The 11,707-nt window shown below is 46.1% G+C and overlaps 1 pseudogene; it reads left to right on the top strand.

The window, feature by feature from the left end:
- Positions 1-266: 266 nt before the first annotated feature.
- On the top strand, positions 267-2,062 carry LOC118896946 (annotated as a pseudogene).
- Positions 2,063-11,707: the final 9,645 nt, after the last annotated feature.

The raw sequence follows: 11,707 nt of genomic DNA, 5'->3' as shown, positions 1-11,707 counted from the left end.
ATTTGGGGGAACTTGTTAGGGGGGTTGGCTATTCCATGACAGCAAGCAGGGTGGAAAAACTCAGCAAAATATGGATTGCTACCATAAATGTAACTTCCCTTTAAACCCAGAGCTTAATTGCTCTGGGAATACATGTGCTACATAGACAAGTGTTCGTTTCTATGATTAATTCAGCTGGCTAGAGCTTGGTACTAATGAGACCAAGGCCAAGGCTATTGGCTCTATCCCCAAAGGAGCTGTTAGCATCTCATGGCTCCAAAACCGAGATGACACCCTTCACCCTTGCACACAGTGGGATTAGGTGAGAGAGTATGATGTCTGACTCCACTTTCAATGCTTTTCCAACACCCCTGCTTTCCCCTCTAACACAATGCCCCTGCTCTGAGGGCACTGGCAGTTGGAATTTTGTAAGATGACAATCTAATCAATGACATTGTCTCCAGAGCCACACTGCACTTAAAAAGTAGAGGCTGCCTGCATTAGAGACAGCATAGGCTGCTCTGTTAGTCCTTTCAAAGGGTACAGGTTGTGCCACCAATTGACTTTCACAGACAAATACAGCTTGAAAGAAAGCATGTCCAGGATACCCTGTTGCCTAAGAGTCTGACTAGGATCTTGCAAAAAAACAAGCCTCCGTTCTTTCTCCACTTTCTAAGGAGTAGTTGGCAATCTCCAGCATGTACATTTGGAAAGGAATCGAGTTGGATGTTCTACCTGCGTCCCCTGGATTCTCTGCCTTGAAGAGTCCCATCACCTTAGCCCAAAGCCCTTTGTTCTGTGCCCCGTCGTGTAGGGCTTGTTTTCATTACCTCCACACCGTCCCTGTATTTATCAGGATTGTTCGAGTTGCAGGTAATTGAAACTCAACTCAAAGCCGCTCTTTTCGTGCATTCACATACCAGGGAAGGGTACTAGGTTTGCTCACAGAATGTAAAGAACAGCTGCAGGGATCAGAGTCTGAGAAACTGGAACGGGAACATGGCCCTCCCAGAGACCTCGCCCTCTCTCCCTTCCCCCTCTCCTTGTCTTGGCTTCATCCTGCAGAAAGCTTTTCTCCACGTGGTGGCCAGAATTCCCCAACGCACATCCTCTTAGCTGAGCAAAACCCGAGGATCACTACCTTCTCCAGAATCTTTACGATAATTGAAGAGAAGGGCTCTCTTATGTCTCAAAGATTGTTTTCGGAGGATTAAAGCACTGAGATCGGCCAGGTCTAGGTCACGTGTCCACTCCTGCAGCTGGTGTGTCAGGGAAGCAGGAGGCAGAGGCCGGCGGCGGCGACGCCCGCTGCGTGGTGCTGAGCGCCAAGCTGGCTCAGGCGCCGCTGGCCGACGGCGACGGCGCGCTCGGGCGCAGCGAGACTGCGGTGTCCTGCGCCGCCGAGCCTCCTGACGGCGCTGCAGGCGGGCGAGCGTCTCGGCTTCATCACCAACAACAGCGGCGAGACCTGCGAGGCCTGCGCCGCGGGGCTGCGGGCGCCTGGGCTTCGGCCGCCCTGCGGGCCTGGCACCAGCCGCAAGGTCCTCGGCCCGGCCTACTGCACCGCGCTGCACCCGCTCCAGCGCCGGGCCGGCGCGCCGGGACGAAGGCCTGCATGCTGGGCAGCGCGGCCCTGGGCTCGGAGCTGGAGGCCGAGGGCGTGGGGCCCGAGCCGCTGCAGGGTGAACCGCCCCGCTGCCTGGCTGTACGCGCCGCCCGAGCCCAAGGTGTGTGCCGTCGAGATGGGCTTCGACCAGCCCTTCAGCTCCATGAAGCTCCCCAAGGCCGTACGCTTCCTGCAGCAGCCCGGCCGCCTGCTCGTGAGCACCGACATGGACGACCGGCTCCCACTTGAGAACGGCCGCTTCCTCGCGGGTACCGGCTGGGCTGCCTCGTCCGAGCCGTGGAGACGCCGCCCAGCACCAAGCCCGGCCGCTTCTTCCGCCACTACGGGTCCCAGGAGTACGGCATCCACCGGCAGCGCACCGTCATGGTAGGTGGTCGCCTGGACACACACATCCTCCTGGGCGTCACTTGTGGTCTGAAGACCATCCTGACCCTCATCGGGAAGTCTCCACTCTAGGGGATGTGATAAAAGATTAAAAAAAAAAAAAAAAAAAAGGGAAACGTGCTAAGAATAATAGTTACTGCAGTTCTCCTTAACCTTCCCTAAAGCTTAATTGGTTTGCTTAGAGCCCAACATAACAGTGGGCTCTTCTGACGAAGCCCAGAGTAATACAAATGCACATCAGAGAAAAGAAGTCTCTCTCTGATCATTTGGAATTTCATTTTTATATTGTCGTAAGAATATCATTTAGGTTCTTCTTTAATAGATAAGAAAACGGATTCACAGATAACTGAAGTGAATTGCCCAACACAGATTGCCCAGTTGGTGAATAACTGGACAAAAAGCTCAAATCTCGAACACCCAGGTTTACTGGTTTTTCCTGTGTTAGCCTACCTTCAACAGATTTGTTATCAAACTCATCACTGGTTTTGATGGTGGGAAGTTCAAGCAATGAATGAAGGTCCTCCCTGATGGTCTTCAAATCCCGTTGCTAGGGCAGCCTCTTCTCTTGCCTCCAGGTCAGTAGGCATATCTGCTCTTAGGGGTTAATGGAATAGGTGGGTCCAGTCAGCTGCAGACCTGGGACTCAAAGAATAAATCCAGGCCTCCTTGTCTTGGTCATGTGGGCTTTCTGGAGCCTGTGTCACAGTATCTGATCAGAAGGAAAGGAAGAGAGAGATCAAAATTCAAACCCGGTCTGGGATTCCACTTCTACTCAAGACGTAGAAAACCATAAAGAGAACACTGCTTCTGCCCTAACAATGGGAAAAAGCTGGGTAACCTCTAAAATCATAACTTTTTTTTTCAGCCCATGAGAGAGCTAAGGTCACAAGGCAACCCAAATGGAATTCCAGGGTAGGAAGGGTAGTAAGGTCCTTCCAGGAAGGAAGGGCACAGAGGAACTGCTGTGCTTTTTGCAGAGCATGGGAAGAAGAGGTAACGGCCAGAAGCAGCTGCCATTTTAGCAAATTTTTAGAGGTCAAGTGTGGGCTGATGTTGTTAGTTACTTGGCCATTGACAGTGTGTTGGGCACTGAGCAGAGGAGGGGCTTTTCCGAAGTGGTCATCCTGATCTTGGCTCTCTTTCTTCTGGAGTACTGGAAGATGGGTGTATTGGTTATCTATTGCTGCATAACACATTATCCCTGTAAGCAGCTTAAAACATCAAACATTTATCATCTCGAAGTTTCTGTGAGTCAGGAATCCTGGTGCAGCTTAGCTGGGGACCTCTGACTCGGGGTCTCTCAGAAGGCTGCAGTGAATCTGTTGGTCATGGCTGTGGTCATCAAGGCTTGCCTGGGGAAGGGTCTGCATCCAAGCTCGTGTCCATGGCTGTTGGCAGGGCTCGGGTCCCCACTGTCTGCTGCCAGAGGCACAAGTTCCTTGTCACATGGTCTCTATTCGGCAATTCTCAACATGGCAGCTCACCTCCCTCAGGATGAGTGGGTAAATGAGAGAGCCAGAGCGGATGCCACAGGCTTTTTGTCATGTCATCTCAGAAGTGACATCCCATCATTTCTGCTGTATTCCGTTCATTAGGAGTGAGTCACTAGGGCCATTAAAACTCAAGGGGAGGAAACTGCACAAGGACGTGAATACCAGGAGGCGGGGATCATTGGTGGCCATCTTAGTGCCTGCCTACCACACAGGGGAAGACTATATTTAGGGATCCAAAGTTAACTATTATACCCATAGGGCAGGAGGTAGTAAGTAAGTGTGAGGGGTGTTATGTGCCAAGTTTTGCAAGTCCTGGAGCCTTGACACGAAAGTTGGGGCCGGCAGGCAACAAGGATTTGAGACTCAGTTGGGTTAGGGTGGAAGGGCACCAAGTCTTAAGAATGATCAAAGAAGGAAGAAAACAAACACACGTGCCCAATGTTTTTGTTGTGTCATTAAATTCTTGAAACACAGCCATGCAAAAGGTATTAGCCCCATTTTACAGATGAAGAAATTAAGGCCCAGAGAGGTTAGCTCTCTTTCTCATGATTACACACGTATTGTGGTGATGGTTGCACAACTCTGTAAATATACTAAACGGTCATTGAATTGTATACTTAGACACATTCTAGGATGTGTAAATTATATTTCTATAAGGTTTTTTTTTTTTTTTTTTAAAGACCACACAGGTAGTATGTGGTAGAATGGGAAATTTCAGACCTAATTGTCTTAGACTCTGTATTAGTTTGCTGGGGCGGCCATAACAAAATACCACAGACTGGGTATTAAACAATAGGTGTTTATCTTCTCACGGATGTGGAGGTTAGAAGTCTGAGGTCAAGGTGTTGGCAGGTTTGGTTTCTTCTGAGGCCTCTCTCCTTGGCATGTAGATGGCTGCCTTCTCCTGTGGCTGTTTTAACACCGACTCTCCTCTGTCCATACACATCCCTGGTGTCTCCTTGTGTGTCCAAATCCCCTCTTCTTAGAGAGTCACAGGTCCGATTGGATTAAGACCCACCTTAATCATCTCATTTTAATTTAATCACTCCTTTAGAGACTTTATCTCCAAATATGGTTATAGCCTAAGCTACTGGGTATTATGACTTCAACATGTAAATTTTGGGGAATATAATTCAGCCCATAACAGACTCCAAAGCTTATATTCTTTTGTATACACTTTTTAGACAATAGAAGTCTACTGTTGTATTTGTTAATGAAATCTGCTGATAAATGTTATCCTGGCTTTATTAATATAATATTTGTTTTATTCGGGTAGAACAGTAATGGGAAAATTCTAATGCATACAGATAAGTATTTGCAAATGGTAACAGTTTTAAATGAGCTCATACTGCAGTCTCTAGATACTCTTCAAACAAATTGATTCAAAGCCCAAAAGAGGAATAGTTGGATTCTTTAAAAAAAAGGTTGAATGACTACCAATATTTAACATCTGTTAATATCATTTATCACAAAGAGATGTTAAGTAAAAAGCATCCAAAATGTAGGATAAATGCTGAAACTGTTTGTAATGTGCTGTTATCACGTCTCGTCATCTCTTTACTGGTTACTATACAACTGACCACACACTGGGAAAGCTCATCCTCCCAGCAGATGTGCGTGAGCCCGGCCCGACTTGGCCTGAGCCCGGCCCGACTTGGCCTGAGCCGGCCAACGCGTGCAAAAGGAACATTTGTGCACAATCGTACATGAGGAGATGCGCATGGGCCTAGGTTTTGTAAAAAGTCCAGACACACAAGTTAACTTATTGGTGTCCTGATGTGTTAACATTTAATATTGAGGCATTTGACAGTGTATTTTACTGTTTTTTTTAGGTAAAAGTAATTTTTAAAGATACTTGAATCAAACATTTGTGGGACCCCAGTGAAACCTAGCGTTCAGGTATGCAGTTTGAAACTACCTGAAATATATACTGAGGCTCTCACGCCTCCAGGGGACCCGTCGGTTTAGAAAGACAGACCCCTGCCCCCTGGGCTTGTACCAGCTGTATCAGAGCATAAACTGGAGGATGGGAGACCCACTGAGGGAAAAACCAGGTATGTGTTTTAAGCAAAAATTCCAGCACAATTTGAACTAAACACTTCATTCCGGGTTTAAAGAGTGACTTGAGAATCCCTATTATCTTCTCTCCAGATCAATGACAAACCTTAGCATTCCTCAGGAAGAATCGAATGTCACTTAAAACTGCCTTTTTGTCTGCTTCCTCCCTCAATTAGAAGCCTTTGTAGGGCTGAGACCAAATGAGTCCATAAAAGGGCTTATTTACCATTTGGCGCTCAGCTGAAGCCAGTCTCACACTTTCTCCCTGGTTCTCATTTATTCTCTCTCCCCACTCCTCTTTCCCATCTTTTAAACCAATTAGGGGAACTGCAGATTTGGTTCAAGTGCCACAAAAGCTGTTGTTGTTTTTTTTTTTTTTTGAGTATTGAGTTTTTCAGTCAACAAGGAGAGGCCAGCCAAGATCCCTTTATCTCAAAGATAAACAAAGGCAGCTAATGAGGGAGGTGGGAGGACTGGAGGAAGGAGAGCGACATTCTGGAAGCTTTAGTAATTTTTTGGAGGAGATAACATGATCTCACGCAGGCTGAAGTTTCTGCACTGGTTCAGCGGAGTCTCCAGATCACGCAGGGCTTATCCACTGGATGGCAACAGAGAGCCGTCTATGCCTTTGTCCCGGCTCCTGGCTGAACTTCACCTCCATGCTGCTGAAGTTTAAAATCCCCTCTCTTTATTGCATGGAACAACACCAAGAACTTTGCTTAAGAGCTGTCTGATTGTTGGCTGTTTAGACCCTACCTTCTCACCTTTTGCCCTTATCCTATATCTTCAAGTCCAACTGTATTTTTCCTTATAAGGAGCAGAGATTTGGGTATATACTGTCACTCATGTTTTAGCCTCTGGGGAAAACTGCCAAGCAACATTTTCCCCTTTCTCTTTTATGTGAGAGGGTTTGCTGCTCTTTGAAAGTCTTTTTTTGTTGGTTTGCTTCAAATTGAGAAGAACTAAGTAGCCGGCCTTGCTGGGTATGAAATTGTTCACCACCTACTTGCAAACAACAGTTTGACCTGGTCCCCTAGCCTTGGCAAAGTCACTGCCTCCTGGCTTGGTTTGACCAGCAAGGGGGCCGTGTGAGGTTTTGTGGGAGGTGTGAGAGAAGAGTGAGGAAGGTCAAGGGGCTTCCTGCTCACGGGAGACGGAGCCTCGGTTATACAGGGCCAGCACCAAGGCCTGTGGGGGTTGATGCGCTCCTGGGACTTAATCGATGGCGGTGTTGTAGGAACAGAAAAATTGCCGAGGAGGAGTTGTAATGGGGTGTGGGGAAGAGAGGAAACAGCAGCTTCTTGCTGTAGCCATAGAGCAAGTTTGAAATAGTCAGAAAGCTCTTTGGCTGTGAGTGCAGTGGGTATGTGTAGGTGCCACTGGCTTGCCTGTCACTTAGGGAAAGGAAAGAAGGGAAAAGAGAATTAAGTTAGAAGAAGAAGACAAGAAGGAAGAGGGAGAAAGACTGAGTGGAAGAATGATGGAACATTCTCGTGATGTGGGTCGCCGTTTAAGACAACCCCGGCCGGAGCCCCCAGAGCCTTGCTGCTTTGGGGTCAGCAACCACTCACCCGGCTCTCTGCCCAGGTCGTGTGTAGCGGGCACACCAGGAGCCAGATTCCGACCCCTGGGAAATCCAGGTGGCCACAGGCTGGCTGGCTGATGGATGCACAACTGGCAAATCCCCTGGGCTGTGGCTCAGAGTGGGAGTCAGAGAAAGCACGCCCCAGGGCAGTGTCTGTTTAGCGGAGAACTTGAGCAGGATTGTGCAAGTTCCCAAGGGGCTGGGCCAGCAGGAGAAGGCAGCGTGGCCGAAGAGGCCTGTGTGAAGGACAGAGAAAAGGAGAAAGAAGACGCTAAGGGAGGCTGCCTGACCACCGGAGTGTGAATATTCAGGAGACCCTCAGGTGGGGATGCCCAGATTCTTCAAGGCTGGGACTTGTCTGTGACATCTGTTGAATCACACTGACTCTAATCTCCTACTGAATCAAACAGCACTACGTTGTACTGATACAGCCTTATATAATATACAAAAGAGGATGGTTCTTGGCTAACAGGACATTGGAGAGAGGGGAGAGGGACCTTCTCTTGAGAGGTGACAGCATTTGGTTCCGCTCTTGGCTAAACCAAGAAACCATTTTTCTACTTCAGAGCCTGTGTACGCCCATCTATCATGTTTGCAGCATTTTAGATTTCCTGAATGTTTAGCTGCCAAACATCTTCATTTCATGTCTAGCAACATTGAGGTCAGGGTATGGATGTACACTGAGTTTCTCAGACCAATTGAAAGTTCTGACTTGATTGTTGAATTATTTTTGTTGGCTTCAACCCCTGGGAAAAATAAAACTATATATACATACAAGACTTCACATATTTCAAAGCACGGTCATGTCCACTACCTGCTTTGCTCCACGTAGCAATTGTGAGGTAGGGAGGGCATGATTAGTAGTCCTAACCTACCAGGTGCAGATATTTTAGCCCAGAAAGAATTAAGTGACTTATCTATGGCCACCTGTAAGGTGCTAAAAGCATGGGGTGCAAGTCAGGTTTCTGGTCTCCCAATCTAGTGTTTGTTTTACTTTTTCGCTTGACAGTTACTTTTCTTTTAAAATATTTTACAAGATATCATAGTTACATTTATAGGATGCTCTATTAAGTATATCTTTATTTTTAGTTTCTTTGTTAGCTTCATCGTTATTCTCAACTTTCTTTATAAAGCGACAACAGAACATGTGACATCAGAAGAAGCATCATAATGTCTCATTACCTTCCTTGGCTGTGTGCGTGGCAGGGGATAGGTAGAGAGTAGAGAAGAAAAAGCATCATAATGTCTCATTACCTTCCTTGGCTGTGTGCGTGGCAGGGGATAGGTAGAGAGTGGGAGAGATTTTAGGGCTGGAGTTTGGCAAAGGGAAACTGTAGGGTGACTCCATCCTCTCAGTTCCGGAACAAGCCCTTTAACATTTACAGTCCTTGCCAGTGTGTATTTGCTATTTTCCTTCTACTAGGACAATTGTTTATTTCTCTTGGATACAGCTTTTGTGTATCTTAAAATGACTCAAGAACTCAAAGAACTTCTGCTCAAGCGAAGGAATATGATTTCTCCTAGTAAGAGGTTTTTACCTGATGGTTAGAAGAGGGAATACTTTTTTAAGGGGAAAATATATAAGGTATTATCATTCTGAAGGATTCTTTGATTACGTCTTGATAATTTTCAGTGTAATGAGTTTGGGAAATCTCCCAAGCCATAGAACTACACTGGCAGACAGTGAAATGGTTTTAAAACTCTTCTTCAAGTTCGCCACTTTTGGTTGCTCTGTGTATTCTAAATCACCCAGACATCCAGCGGGATTTGGAACTGGCCGTAATGGAACCTCCAGCAGTAAGACTTCATTACACTATCCGTCATTTAATCTTCTCCTGTAAGATATTCCTAACACTGGGTCCCTTGGCAAACACCCTAAGGAAGTTTCATTTCAATATTGGCTTTGTATTTATATAACGTCTATATCTGAGGAGCTTAAAAACACTTATGGCCCATGCTTCATTACTTAGTTTAACCAAAAAGAAAGTCAACCCACTTCATATTAACAAATTTAAGTGCTCCCTTTGAGATAGGTAATAAGAATAGCACTTTGTCTGCATGACACATTTCTGTTCCAAGAAGCTTGAAGTAATTTGAGCAACTGAACTACCAGAGAAAATAAAGAACAGGGAAGGCAAGTGCTTGGTCTTAAGTAACCCAGTAAAATGGGGGCAGAGTGGAAATCAGAGATAGAATATCTGACTCGCCTGTTACCCTTCCGTTAACGCTGGTGACAAGTATGGTGACGGTAAATCTTTAAAAAGTGGAAGGGGACTTTCTTTTGTTATTCCTTGTTACAAATCTTGGGCCGTTTCGTTTTTTTCTTGACCAAAAATCCGTATCTACTTGGAAGACTCTCCCACTCTTGCCTCTGCCTCTGGGTGTGAGGTTGAAGTCTTTCTGTCCTGGCTGATTCTCCTAAGATGTTGGCAGACAGGGCAAAACATGATATGTGGTGAAGTCCCAGTTAACGCAGTACTTGGGGTGGCGGCAGTGGTGGGGAGTGAGGCGTTTTAGTTCTTTGAATCAAGTAGCTAAGTGAATGTTAGGTTGTAAACCCTTCCCTTTTCAATGCTCGTTATCCCTTCTTCTAAAGCCGGGAGCCCCTGGCTGAGCCTCCCCCGACGACGCAGGCTCTCAGAGTTCTCCGTCCAGACGGTGGCTCTTCATCGGCAGACTTGCTGATACATCAAACCTGAGAAGCAGGAACAGCCGTGTTCTGATCTCCATCATGCACCCCTGGGCTGTATCGTCACCAAACGTTGGAGAACCGTTGTGCGTTTGATATTTACCTGTCCCTTGACCCCTCTTCTCTCTTCCCCTGAATCCAGTTCTTCCAGAGGCTTGGCTGGGTGACTCCTCATCCCACAAGGGTTCAGCATAGTGAAGAGGCACATGGGGGGTGGGGACTGTGTCTGAGAGTGTGGTGGGTGCTGCAGAAATCTGGGATTTCTGTCCTTCCCGTATCCCCCCCTCTGTTCTCCTCTTGCGAAAACTCAGAATGCAGTTCGGGAAAGGCAGAACTTTGCCTTGCTCTTTCTCCATTTCTTTTTTAATTGAAATATATTTGACATATAACATTGCGTAAGTTTAGGGCATACAACATGTTGATTTGACACATTCACGTATTGCAGCATGACTGCCGTTGGAGCGTTAGCTAACACCTCTATCACATCACATAATTATCAGTTCTTTTTTGTGGTGGGAAGAATTAAGACCTAGTCTCTTAGCAAGTTGGATGTTTATATCCATATTTTATTTTTTAAACTGATTCTGATGCCTGATCTCATAGCCTGTGCCCTGCACTATTCCTTTTTTTGTCATTGAAGTTGGGGGGGAAAATAATAACATTTTCAGTCTCCTAAAAAGAACACTGGTGCCTCCTAAGAGAAATCTGACTTCCCAGTTCCCTTCAACAGCATGAGCTGGTTCCTCAAACACAGCCCAACAGGGAACTCCTCAGGGAAAGCACGGTGTAACTGGCCGTTCCTGTGCTCTTAGGGTAGGTTTCCTTGCTCCAAAGAAGTCTGATTTAAGCTAAAGGGAAATAGAAGCTGAGGGATCAATTGTCCAGAGACTCCAGGCTTCTTAGAGCACATTTTCCATAGCAGAGACCTCTGGGCTGCTTGGTGCAGACTCGGCAACCTGAACTTGGCCCTCATCTCAGAGCACGTATGGCGTTCCACATCAGGATCACACACAGCAATGTACCATACTGCGCGTGGGGAAAATATTTATGGGATAATAAATGTGAGCAAACCACGTTTGTGCTCGGTGCATAATTGCCAGTAGAATATGCAGATGAACTGATTTCTTATTTTCCCGTTTAAGGAGCTGCGGCCAGATGCCCCTTGAGACACACCTAGGAGCACAAACAGTTTTCAGCTCCGGGGCAAGGGATGAGGCTGGGGGAACAGGACAGCGTTAGCTGGCTTAGGACTAATGCTTGTAAAGGACACCGGGACTTGCATGATGTGGTCTGGCTGAACAATGAACACAGATTTTTTTTTTTCCTTTAAAAATGGATTATATATTTTTTATATATATGGAGTGTGGATCAACCCTGTGAAACAGACTTTATGTAGACCCTTGCAAGCACCAAGAAGAAAGCTAAGGTGATCGACCATTGTTTTGGCAAACATGACAAAAATCCAGGGGAAGTTACCTAATTCAGATAAACTTGTCTGTTTGCGGTGCAGATCTCACTGTTCAGGGATCTTGAGTCAAAGAATTCAGAAAGTACGTTTTCAACCGCAAACTGCATTGGATACCATGTGAACATCCCAACATCACTGCAATGTTACCGAGTAATTATTGTGCCTTGATTTGTAAAGAGCCCAGAGAAGAATTAAAAAATCTCAAAAAATAAATTCCAAAGGTTAGATTATTTTAAATTCCACGTTTAGTAACTGTTGTACAAGTATCTTAGCAGAGGGGCAGATTCATTGAATAAAGGAAATAATTAGTGTTCAAGTATCATTTGCACAGTTGTGTAAATTTTTAAACAACATTGAAAACTGAGGTTGCGTTTCTTTTTGTGGAAGAAATCTCTTGTAGTTTTCCTGCATGCCTGCCATTGTT

This window comes from Balaenoptera musculus, chromosome 6, assembly GCF_009873245.2.
Source record: "Balaenoptera musculus isolate JJ_BM4_2016_0621 chromosome 6, mBalMus1.pri.v3, whole genome shotgun sequence".
Lineage (NCBI taxonomy): Eukaryota > Metazoa > Chordata > Mammalia > Artiodactyla > Balaenopteridae > Balaenoptera > Balaenoptera musculus.
This window is presented reverse-complemented; position numbering and strand designations above follow the sequence as displayed.